Raw genomic sequence first — 12610 nt, 5'->3', positions numbered from 1 at the left:
CAATTACAAGACATTCTAGCAAAAGGAGTCTTCCGGCCAACGACTTTGCGGCAGATGTTACAGTGAAGGAGTATTTCTTCCTTATCCATTCGGTCTTGGATGAGGCAGAAATAAAACTAGTTTTATTCCTAAAAAAATCAGTTCTGTTTCGACGCTCTTATTAGGCCCCCTTAGTAATTATAATTTGTAAAACATAAGCTGGTTGGCTACGCTGTTGATTACATATTTTCAATATTAGTTTCCATCTTTATTCGCAGCTCATCACTGAAGCGTTTATTTGCGTTGAATGAAATGAAATGCGATTCATTTATTGTGTTCGACTGACACACTGCAGAGAATGATCGTGTGTATTCTAGATCGGTACTATGGTAAACTGTATGTAGAATACAGGAGCAAGACTTCATCATAGTTGAGCTTAGCGGACAAGCGGGAAGTCTATATGATCGACGTCATTGGCTTGCTGAGACAACAAAGCACATTTGCATAGACGCTCGAACACAAAAACATGTTTACCTGATCACTCGTCAGTTCTACGGCAACTGGCTGCTAGATTTACTTATTCTATGAATTATTCGTTCAAGCTGTTTAATTACTATTCAGTTGTGTAAGCTACTTGAGATGAGTGTGAAAATGTATACATATGTACAATATATGTATGTGCATACATAAGTATCCATGTATTTATTTTCAATATGTATCTACATATGTACATACATATGTATAGACGTTCATAACAATCTCGGCTTTGAGTGATTTGCACGTGGATTTTAATTTGTTTGTGATTTGTTGGGTTGTAAGTTCGTGATTTTTGCAAAATTTTATATCTGTTAAATCTTTCACGAGTTACCACTGATTTACATATATTCGTATATAGTTAATGTTGTTTGATGTAGAAATGCATGCAGTCCCTTCCGGTCTGACCAGATACAAGTGCATCATTGGGAAACTAACAAAAAAAAAATAAAAATTAAAAATTCATACATACTGAGTTACATATGTATGAACCTTATATAATTAGCATTTGGAGATCACTAATAAGAAAACTGTAAATTAGGTTTTGACACGGAATAGGTGTTATCCGTTTATTGACGAAGTAAGCGACTAGGGCAGCCAATCAAAATGGAGCTCAAAACTTTAAGAAGTTTAAGAAGAAGTACATACATAATGCAATTCATAAATAGAACTTACATAAATTTTTAATTTATTAATTTTTCAACATATATGTATAGTGTATATAAATTTAAAAATCACCGCAATTTAAAATTTTTAGAGTTTGATACTTTTAAATTTCTTGAAGTTTTCCATTTTAAATAACTTGAATGGAATTCCAACATTTTCTAAACTTTCAAAACTTTGTGAATTTGAGAAATTTTAGAAAATCATTAATAATTCAATATAATGGTGAATACTAAATTTCTACAAATTTTTTATTTTTCAAAAATTTCGAGCATTATAGGAATTGCAACAAATTTTTCTAAGTAAAAGTGTCGAATATACAAAATTGATCAAACGAAATTAAAAGTTTTCGAATGTTGAAAACATTTTCATATTTCGTCGTTTTTAAAGATTAAAAAAATTTCGAAATTCTTGAAGATTCAAAAAATTTTTGGACGTTGATGTTTTCAAAATTTTCAAAAAATTTAAAATTCTGAAACTTTGTTATATCAATACAAATTTTGGAAAAGTTCAGAAAAGAGGAAAAATTTAGGAACTTTTCAAAAATGTTAATATATTTTAGAATTCTAAGAATTTTCTATTTTTTATACAAGTACCATGAACATGAGAATTTTTCGACAATTTGTGATGTTTCACAGTTTTACATTTTAGGATGGATGTTAGAATAAGTAAAATTCTCAAAATTTTGGAAAATATAAAAATTTCTAAAAACTCAATAATTTTGTACATTTCAAAATATTCTCATTTTACCAAAATTTCTAGAATCTCCCGGATTTCAAAAGTTTTTGAAATTTTGAAAACCTAAAAATCCTAAAAAATTAGAAATCTCAAGAAATTTAATAGTTTTATAAAATTCAAAATTTTGGAATTTTCGTTGTTTTTTAAACCTGTGAAAATATTCAAACTTGCCGTGACTTTCAACTGTGTAAAGGTATACAAATTCGAAATTTCCCCAATTCCCTCCTCCCCCTGGGTCCGCCACTGGATGTGCATACTCTATGTAATGTACGGTGGGTAACAGTCCCGAGGTCGTGTTAATTGTATAAGAAAAGGAAAGGGAGTATTTTATGTACTACTTATTTCCAACTAATTAAAATAAAGTACTAGGATATGCGCATCTTTTCGACCAGGGCGAGACTTCGTAGTGGTACAAGAAAGGACCAATGCCTAGGGTCCAAATCTATTCTCCGTTCGGGAAAACCACCTTAATCTGATCGAATCCAATGTAACATCAAATTAATATAAATGTTTACTTTTATTTATTTATTTTTTAGTATAAATCTTAAATTCGGTACTAAATTACTCTCCATCTTCCAAAATAATCGTTTGTTTGCGCCCATTTGGAGTTAAAATTTTCTGACATACATATGTATGTATTACACTTGCCCTCTACTCCCTCAACACGACTCATGCCACGTGCCTGAGAAATCATTAAAAAACAATTTGCCATGCGTACGAGGCGATTAACCGCCATCCCACCAAAACCATGTCCGTCACTATCATTCGCTTTTTTTGCTGTCAATAGCTGCAATATTGCCAGCCAGTGGTGTCCATATGCGAAACTCCATTTACGGTGAAATTAATTTGGCAAATTTGTTTCCTTCAACGAGCACACAAAATTTATTTATACGCAAAGGGACAGACAGACGAACACACAGACGTTGGCAGCTACCGATGAAGCAGTACTTTTTTGTGCGGAGATGGCTATATAATTGTGCGGCATTTATCATGTTGCCAGTGCAAAGTAAATAAAGAGAAAAGCATGCAAAATAATGCATGCAATGCAAGCTACAGCAGCAGCAGCAGCAACAACGACAAAAATAACAAAACAATAGCTGCAACAAACATTTGTCGAAAAGTAATTGAGGGCGTCCCGAAAATGCACGACATGCATCCGCGATGCCGTTGCTTGTAGCGGCAGCGTCAACTGTTTGGACGGACGGACAGGCGAACGGATGGATTGGATGATCGGGCGGGCGGGCGAATCGGCGAACATTAAGCATGTAAAGTATATTTTCAAGCTATTTTTTTTGCTTTGATATTCCATATGGGCTCTAGCTGAAGGTACATCGGCAGCGGTGCGCGAAGTGAAATGTTTTCGTTGTTGTCGTTGCTGTTGCTGGCGCTGTCGTTTAATGTAATTTTACTGTAAAATATTTGCGGAACATTTTATTTGTTTATTATGATTTTTTGTTTATTCTGTTCTGCTTTTGTTGTGGTTTTTGTTGCTGTTTTCGTTCTTGCGTTACGCTACATGACGCCATCATTGACACGAAATGATAAACCGTTTGATTATACATGGCGGCGGTACGATCATTTGTCAGTTGTCAACCGAGAAGATGCGGAAAACACAAATAAATGGTGAAATTTACGATGAAACACAAACACAAAACAAAAACAAAGTATAATAATAAAGATCATAAAAACAACAAATGCACGATTACGATTCGCAATTAGGTTGAGCATTAATTTTGCTAAAAAAAATTAAATATATGTATGCATACGTATGTATGTATACATATACGCATTTGGGGGGGGTCCTTAAATGTGTGTAGCAAATTTTTACATCAGATTTTCCAAGCCTCAACCCCTACGTCGATGCTACTATATAAATTTTGGTCCGGTTTGGGTCGATTAAAGTGTGTCGCACAGGGGTCAAAGTTTAGATTACCCTATGAAAACGTCTTAACCGTCTCCAATCGGGACCAAAATTTGTATGTGATATCTGTCACCGTGGTATTACCGATTGAGAGGGTGAGATTGAAAAAATCGTTCATTTGATTTTTTTAAGGACCACCTTAATGTACATATGTCCATGTGTGTATATGTACATATGTGTGATGGGAAGAGAAATTGCGTAAATATGAGTAATAACACGACAAATTAGATACATAAATAAAAAATTAATATTTAAAATAAAAATAAAATATAAAAAATATTTAAAAGAGAATTAAAGTAATTTTTAAGCAAAAAACAAAACCGACTTCAATTCTCATATAAAACCTTAAGATTATCGTTAATCACGATCATAAAACTATAGGCCAAATATAGTAAAACTGCGTTTTTAGTTTTTCTTTCTGTAGTAAGGTTTTATTTAAATGATGTATTGTGGAACGATTTCCCGGCGTTGTGCCGTCTTGAGTGTAATTTGAAAGTCCTGCCTTTAGAGGGAAACACTTAAATCGCAGATTTACTATTTTTGACCCCTAGTTTTGCGAATATATTGACTTTTTTGTGGGCAAAGATTAGTGGTACGATTTGCGGATACAATTTATTGAAAAAATTTTATACATACCGGAAGGAAAACCCAGAAACCGTCCCGAGTGCCTATTTTATAATAAAAACAATACAAAAAATTGTAAACTTGCTGAAGCCTAGATCACCCTCTAGGCCTGAAAACGGCAATAGGCAAGAAATGGGGCCTCGAACCCCACAATTTGGTGTACATCACAGGAAAGTCGCTCACTAATTCTAAACTCAACATACGGCATGCATGCTACAAGTAGTCACAGAAGCGCTGCCATCCATCCACGCCCACTTAAACTCTGGAAACACTTTCTAACTTTCTGCCTATAGACCTTTTCGATAAGCTTCAGTTCCGCTGCAATGCTGCGATCATAAGACCGAATGCATTCTCAAAAGACACAGGATTCGGTCACACTATATCACTGAATCGCTACTTTAGGCTGCCAGACCACTGAGTGCCTTCCGCGCAGAGCTCGCAGCTATAAGAGGCTGCACTTTGGCCTATCGAATCTTATCTTAGTATGCCTTCAGTAGGCATCTCCTCCGGCAGCTAAGCAGCATACATATGTATGTATGTATATACTACATGGAAGACGTCAACTCCTCTCCCGATGCGGGCATACCGCTCGTGTAGGACGACCGCACAAATCTGTCCCATTCGCCTAGTACGTTCGCAACTTAGGCAAGTGAGCGAAATTATAACAGTACGCTGACAGCGTTGCAGTTTTGATACAATTGTATCAATTTTGATATTTTTATTCTAAATTTTATGATTTGGTACTCTGATAATTTTTTGTTCACAAATGCCCCATTTTGATACCTTGGCTGGCAGAGATGAATTTTTGAAAACTATAAATAATGTTGCTAGCTTAAAGGCGAACAATTTTTTTCTTGTTATTTGAATTTTTTAAATTTTATATGTAGATATTTATAAGTGTGATTTGGTAACTCTTAGGAGGGAAATACAACCCGGAATTTCATTGCACACGCCGCTGTTATAAGGCCCCTAAACCACACTGAAACATTGTGCAAATAATCTTATTTTTTGTATAACTGGATTTAATTATACAATTTTTTTTCAAATAGAAGTTTAATAAATAACAGTTGTGTTTGCTTGTGATACTTTTTCTGCTTGGCAACTGATACTTTTTTTCAAGCTCAGGGCAACGCTGTTCCATGTTTGATGTGAAGGCATGGTAGCACAATGGGCCTGCCGACCAATGACTTCTCCCGAAGCTATTGTGACGAGAAAGAAATTGAAAACTTGGAACAGTACCTATGTATGTATATAACTGCCCTGCCCTAACGACAGCTAGAAGATGCCTTTTCACCATCACCTCTTCGGTTGTCTGGCGAGGTACAGCAGGCATTTATTAATTGCCGGGTTTGATTTACTTAACCAACTGGTTCCACATCTAGGTATGGAGACAGGATAGAATACGAGCCCTCAAATGGTACCACAATTGCGCCACTGGGCACCATAGGCCTTTCTCCTCTATTCGACGCAGACAGACACTTCAACCTAACCAAATTTCATCCTAACACAATAAAAAAAAGTGAGGGCTGAAAACTCCCAAAAACCGGCATATGAGTGGTAAAATGTTGCGAAAAAAATAAAATGCTTCCAGGTAAAGTTTAAGAGACCGCGCTTAAAAATAAGAAACTGCAAATAATGTTTCATACGGAATTTTTCACCTCTCTAAGCCAACAACATGGAATGCATTTACTTGTGCCCTTAAAAATCGTAATTGAACGCAATTAACACCACTAATGATGTACAACAAAGCCATAAAAAAAAAGAAAAAAACTAGTCAACGAATGAATGTAAGCCCCAATAAATCGAGTGAATCCGAATTTCGAATTGATTTAATTAGCCACAAGCGCGCGCTCAATTAACTCCCAAGTAAAAATCATGGCGGCGTGGCACCCGAAAAAAGCCAATTAAAACAAAACATGATTGTGTGGCTATAAGTAAGTCATCGAATGCTGGTAGGCTACTATTCTCAGGTTTAGCTGCACTACCAAACAAAACATGGCACTGGAGAAGCAAAAAAAAAAAAGCGAAAAAAATATATAAAAAAGAACAAACACACTTGCGAGAAAACATAGAATTTTCAGCGCCGCCAAAGTAAGCAGATTAAAAATCGGGGCAATTAAGCCATTACGCGCAGTCAAAAAAAAAAAAAGAAAAGTCACCAAAGTGCCGACTGCGTGCATATAAGAACAAAAGCCACACAACAAAACAGCATTGAAAAGCAAAAACAAGTAGCTTAAAGAAGCAACTATCGGGGTTTTGGAAATATTTAATGGTCTGCATTCGCTTGTTTTGGATTTATATCAACCCGAATTGGTGTCAATTAGCACACGCGTAATAAATGAATTCAGTGGTTGATTTATTTCTTTTTTATTGTTTTGCGTGTGGTAGATCTAGAGAGAGAGTAATACAATAAATGGTTCCATGAATTCAAAATTATTTTCTAGTAACGATGATGCTGAGATCTCAGTAATAGGGTTTGCGCACGATGCAATTATTGCACGTATTTTTAGTTCTTCTAAAACTTTTCAGATCCAATTTTTATTTTTCAAATCTGCTAAATATAAGAAAATTATTATGCAAAGCTTGAAGGTCCCAAATGAGCTAAGCAATAAAATGCGCAAAGAAACTGTTAGATTTTTTAGGAGAAATTCAAATTTGCCTTTTAAAATCATTGCTAAAAAAGCAAAACTGTCGAGTAATAAATAACCTTTTGCGTGTGATACAAATATATGGCGAAAGTTTAACTAAAGTTATTAAAAGGAAAAAAAGTAAGTGGCAAAGCAAAACACCCTAATGTAGTCAAGAAGATTGTTGCACTTTGTGAGAAAAAAAAAATCGTGAAGAATATATCGGGTGTTTGTTGGAATTTTTTTTTTATATGCTTTACTCAAACAGCCGTTCACAAGGTGATTTTTTTTTTTTAATATTCACAACGTTCTTCAAGTCAATAGGTTTTTGTTTTAAAAATGTTATTCATGCAATAACAAAAAAAATTAAATTTAACAAAATTTCTGAAAATTGTTAAATTTTTTAATCTGAGTTTTTAGTCAGATTTGTAGCCCAGGAAATTTTAGTGTAATAAAGTGCATGTTTGTAGCAGCTAAGAATTCGCGTTTATTTTTATAAACAAGTGGAATTTTTCGAAATTTTTTAACGGGCTTACGAATTTTCTTCCATAACAAATTCGCGTTTTCATATAGGGAAAAAGTGGAAAACAACGTCAGAAAAAAAAAATATTAAAATCATAGTGAATTTTTAGCCGCTTGAAACTTGCAGTTTGTTAATAAAATTTTAAAGTACCTACATTGCAGAACACACCTCTTTGAAAATATTTCTAAAAACAAAAAATCTAAACAAATTGTTGGCTACAAAAATTTCGTGAAACACCATGCAAATTCAATTTGGAGTAAGCAAATAAACCGACAAGTTAGTTTTGTTGACTTCTCATATTTGCTGTACCCTAAATCAACTGGGCCGTGGCCTGCTCATCTGCCACGAATCGAAAGGAAGTTCAATGGAACTTTTGCAACAACGACCAAGCAACAAATTGATTTCACATGACAGTGGGAATAAACAAACACGAAGAGGCGCTAATGGCAACATAAAGGTGGAAACGATTCGGTGGCGAGATGGGCGGCAGGGAGAGAGGTAAATAGAAAAAACAAAATAAGCTAACGCGGCAAACGATGATGTCGAGAGAATATCAGCAGCAAAATTGTTGCATGCGCGCCTTGCCTGCCTCCGCTGCCCAACAACATTCGCATAGCAAATAAGAAATATTTTTATTGACAAAAATGGCATAAATAAATGATAAGTGAAATGTGGCTGTTGCTCGAGCACACCTTCACACCGCTACACGCCGCCTTCCCTAGCGCTTGTACTTCGCTTATGGCTGACGGTTAAAAATCGCTTGAAATTGGGTCATTGGGAAAATACTGAAATGGCGTTTTAGCAAATTAATATTAAATTTCGTGAGTTTTATTTTTATTTTTTTTTTTGTGTGTTTTGTCATTTATTTATTTAATTGCTGTCTTTGCTGATATTTGATGCTTCCACCACACCGTAATTTAGTGGGCGTTTTATTGATGATTTTGTGTTTTATTTTTAAGCGGAGGTTTTATTTTAGGCCTTCTTGTTTTGGAAATTAACCAATTCATCTGCTGTCAAACTGAAGATGAAACTGTGGCGTAGACTGAAAGCAGAATAATAATTTATTTTTAAGATGGGCGTTTTATTTTAAAATAACGTTAAAAATGCAAACAGAGTTAATTAAAATCAAACCAGTGGCAACAAAAAGCATTGCGTTGGTTTGAATGCTTGGATTGGATTATATTTGAGTAGCCGAGGAAAACTCTAAGCATTCGGACATACACATCCGTCTAGTATGGGAATAAACGAGATGATATACATACATAAGTTTGGCTTCTCTTCAAACTGCATGATTCCTTCAAGGAAACTGCGGAATCCAGGGCCGGATTAAGAATGTGGGGGCCCACGGCCGTTATACATGTGGGGCTCTTTATTAAATTAATAATTAGATACATACAATTATTGGAACAAATAATTATATTCTCATTTTAACAGTCCCGGCCCGGCATGAGTGCAAATGGAAGGTATTTTATGTACAGATATGTATGTAAACAAAACTACTAAGTATCATATATTTTCTATCGGTTTCCAAATATTTCTTTTTTTGCTTTTCTCTTATTAAAAGAGTTTTAAATATTTTATTTATTTGCAATTTTTTTTTGTATAAAAACAAAAGCTCATCTAAATTTTTACTATTAGCAACGGGTTTTTTCGTGCCTTTTCGTGCTTTTATGAAAATTTACTGAACGCCCAGGCCCGCACGAGTTCGTGCTGACAGCAAATATTCCGGCCCGTACCCGCGGGCTTACGCAGAGGCCCGTCGGGCCCCTGCCAAAAGCCCGGCCCGTGCCCATCTCTACTTCTTACTACGTGTTTTCTTTTGAAATTCTCGCCTGAATTCCTTTGTACTTGCCGGTCATGTTGTATGGAGTATTAAACGACTGACCACGGCAGTCTCGTATATGAACAGGGATGGAAAGTACGAATATTTTGACTTTTTGATCCTTATTATTATTTCTACCTGTACGTTCTCACCCCTCAAAGTTATTATTTCCTCGCAGGTTGTTGAGGATAAATAATTCACGTGTCCTCATGCCTTATTTCCGTATTCTTTCATATGTCCGGGGGTCATACTGAGCTATTAGTTCCAGCGTCCCATAGCAATTTCCATTATTGGGCGAGTCGAGTATGTCACCAGAGCCAGGAGAAGCTAAGCTAGGTTCCGCAAGATATATTGATTGTGCTGACAAACCTTCTTAATACCTAGCGATCTTTTCTGTAATCTCTGAAAATAATTTGTTTGTTCTTTCGTCATCACATGTGGTGCCCTGGGCCGCGGCCCCGTCGGCTCTGCCCTTAATAAATCGCTGGTGGAATCTCTTAAGGGATACAGAATGAAGTCATGCATTCCCACTACCTTAACATCAAAGGGACAACTAAGTCTAAAAGAAGTTGCACAAAACCAAACAAGCGCTCTACCCGAAAGATAATTTAGGTAGGTCATCTTAAGTGATCCCATTCTAAAAGACTTACCCAAGCAAGGCTAAAAAATGCTTCTTGGCATGCCTTCCAGAAGAACTTTCCCGATTTACAATCTACGCATAATCCAATAATGTATCAACACCATCTATTCTTATTATTATCCTGTCCGATGAACTAAGTATTGTAAAAATCTGAAGCTTTACTCCATATGGCAGACAGCAACTTCCGTTTCTTATCATGGAGACCTACAGGCTATACCTCATAAAATAGATTCTGTATCGCTCCATTGCTCTCTATAAGGCCAATTGTCCTTATGTTTTTTCCTAAAGGTGTCCTCTAGCCGATAATTTGGTTATTGATCAGAGCTGAGTATGTAAGTAGAAAAACCAAAGCCGATTTCAGAAAAGGTTGAAATCTCAGTTCCTTTCAAGACCTTTCGCCTAATACAATTGTTAATCATAGCCAATCCTTTTGGAGATTACAGCAGACGTTTATTTTATCATTTAATTTCCAAAGCCAAAGTTTTATTAGTTGATCCGTTGATCAGAAGAAAGAGAATAAAATAGCGTACAAAAGAAAGAGAAGTAAATAGCGTACAAAACAAAGAGAAGAAAACAGGGACTCGAACGATATCCGACTGAGTTCAGTGGAAATCGACAGGCAAGTGAAGCGCAGTGCCATATACTTAGGATAAACGGATCTGTGCATCTGGCTCTGATGGATGGGCAATGAATGGATTAGAGTCTAAAAATGTAAGGTTGGTATTTTTTATGAAAACGATCCGCCTTAATGTCGCGCATCAAACTGACAAACGATTGAAGGGATAGACGGGTATAATGAAAGTCCCATCATATTTAGGGTAGACATTTTATTGACCCTCTGGAACATCAGGTAATAGCATGCTTAGTATTTTTTTTTACTGGCCTTTTGCTTATCCCAATTAAATTAAAGTTATTTATCGATTTAATTTAAATTGTTACACTCGCAATTATATGCTCATTTTAATATCCCATCAACGTTTATGTAAGTAATTCCCACACGCTCCACAAATTTCCATCTATACAAGACATTTAATTAATTTCAAATTGTCATGTGACACTTTTAGCATTCCATATTTACAAAGTGCATAAAAGTAATGAGCAGAAAAAGGAATATAAACCCAATAAAAAATAGCGCATGCAAACGCCCACTAAAGTTCTGCTTTAAACTCGAAGCTGCACACATACATACATTCATATAAATTTGTCTGTCGGACCACCTCCGGAATGACCTAATAACCAATTACCATGTCGTCACACCATTTACCGTATATGCGACAGTTCGAGCGCATGGGTTCGCTAGCAGAACGCAGCCGACGTCATGGAAAAGCAGCTGCAGCAAAAGTAGAAGCATCAAAAACGACGGCGAAAAGTACGCGAGATCAGTGTGTTCATCATTTGTGCTGTCATTGCCGTCACAGTTGCTTTCATTTTAACGTTAACTCAGAGCATAGTCAGCATAAGTTGGCAAGAAGGCAGACAGCCGACGAGGCAGTCACTGTCAGACTGAAAGTCCGTCCGTCAGTCAACCAACTCTTTGAGCCAACCATCAACCAACCAAGCCAACCGCGCCGTCTCACTGACCCAACTCCGCTCAGAGCTGGATACGTCATTCATATGAAAATCCAGATGCAACCAACCAGCCTACTAACGAATCCGACACATTCATTCATTCACTCGGTTAGACAAGCAACCAACCATTCAGCAGTCGAAAATCCCCCCGCACCAATCAAACCAACTAGCAAACTCATTCATTCACTCAATCCTCAGTCAAGTCATCCGCTTTGGTGCTTCCAGCAGAACGTGTTCCACCAGCGCGCCATCATCCGACAACAGGCCAACAGCCAACTGGCAATGTGTCATTCACGCCCAAATACAGCGCTTTAGTCTACTCTCGCCAGCTCATAAGTTATTTTAGTGTTACGAGTACAAAAAATGCTCAAAAATGGGTAGTTGTTTTTGCGTTACAGCAATAACAAAAACAGAACGTCTAAGCTACAGCAATAACTTACAGTCCCGTATGCTGATGTGTCAGTGTCAGTCTGTCAACTAAGTCATTGCGTCAGCGCAAATGTCAGTCAGCTCTATTCCTTGCAGAATTTTTTTCTCTTCTCTCGTTTATGTGCCAAGCAAGTCTTCCATTCCGCTGGTTTGTTTGTGAACATGTGTTTTTTTTTTTGGCGATTTGCCCAGCAGATAAGCAATTTGCCGATTAGATGGCATCCAACTGATAAGATGTCAACAGCAAATGGAGCAGTAGGCACAGATGTCTTGTTTGCACTGTCGTTTGCGGTCCAGAGATGCTTGCAGTTCATGACTCGCTCAAACCGTTTNGGCGATTTGCCCAGCAGATAAGCAATTTTCCGATTAGATGGCATCCAACTGATAAGATGTCATCAGCAAATGGAGCATTAGGCACAGATGTCTTGTTTGCACTATCGTTTGCGGTCCAGAGATGCTTGCAGTTCATGACTCGCTCAAACCGTTTCTAGAATTTCCCACGAAACTTATTCCGTTTGAGAAAATTTATTTAATTTTAATT

This window comes from Rhagoletis zephyria, unplaced genomic scaffold (assembly GCF_001687245.7).
Source record: "Rhagoletis zephyria isolate East Lansing unplaced genomic scaffold, Rhagoletis_zephyria_1.1 Rzeph_scaffold_01694, whole genome shotgun sequence".
Lineage (NCBI taxonomy): Eukaryota > Metazoa > Arthropoda > Insecta > Diptera > Tephritidae > Rhagoletis > Rhagoletis zephyria.
Note: the sequence above shows the minus strand (reverse complement) of the source record.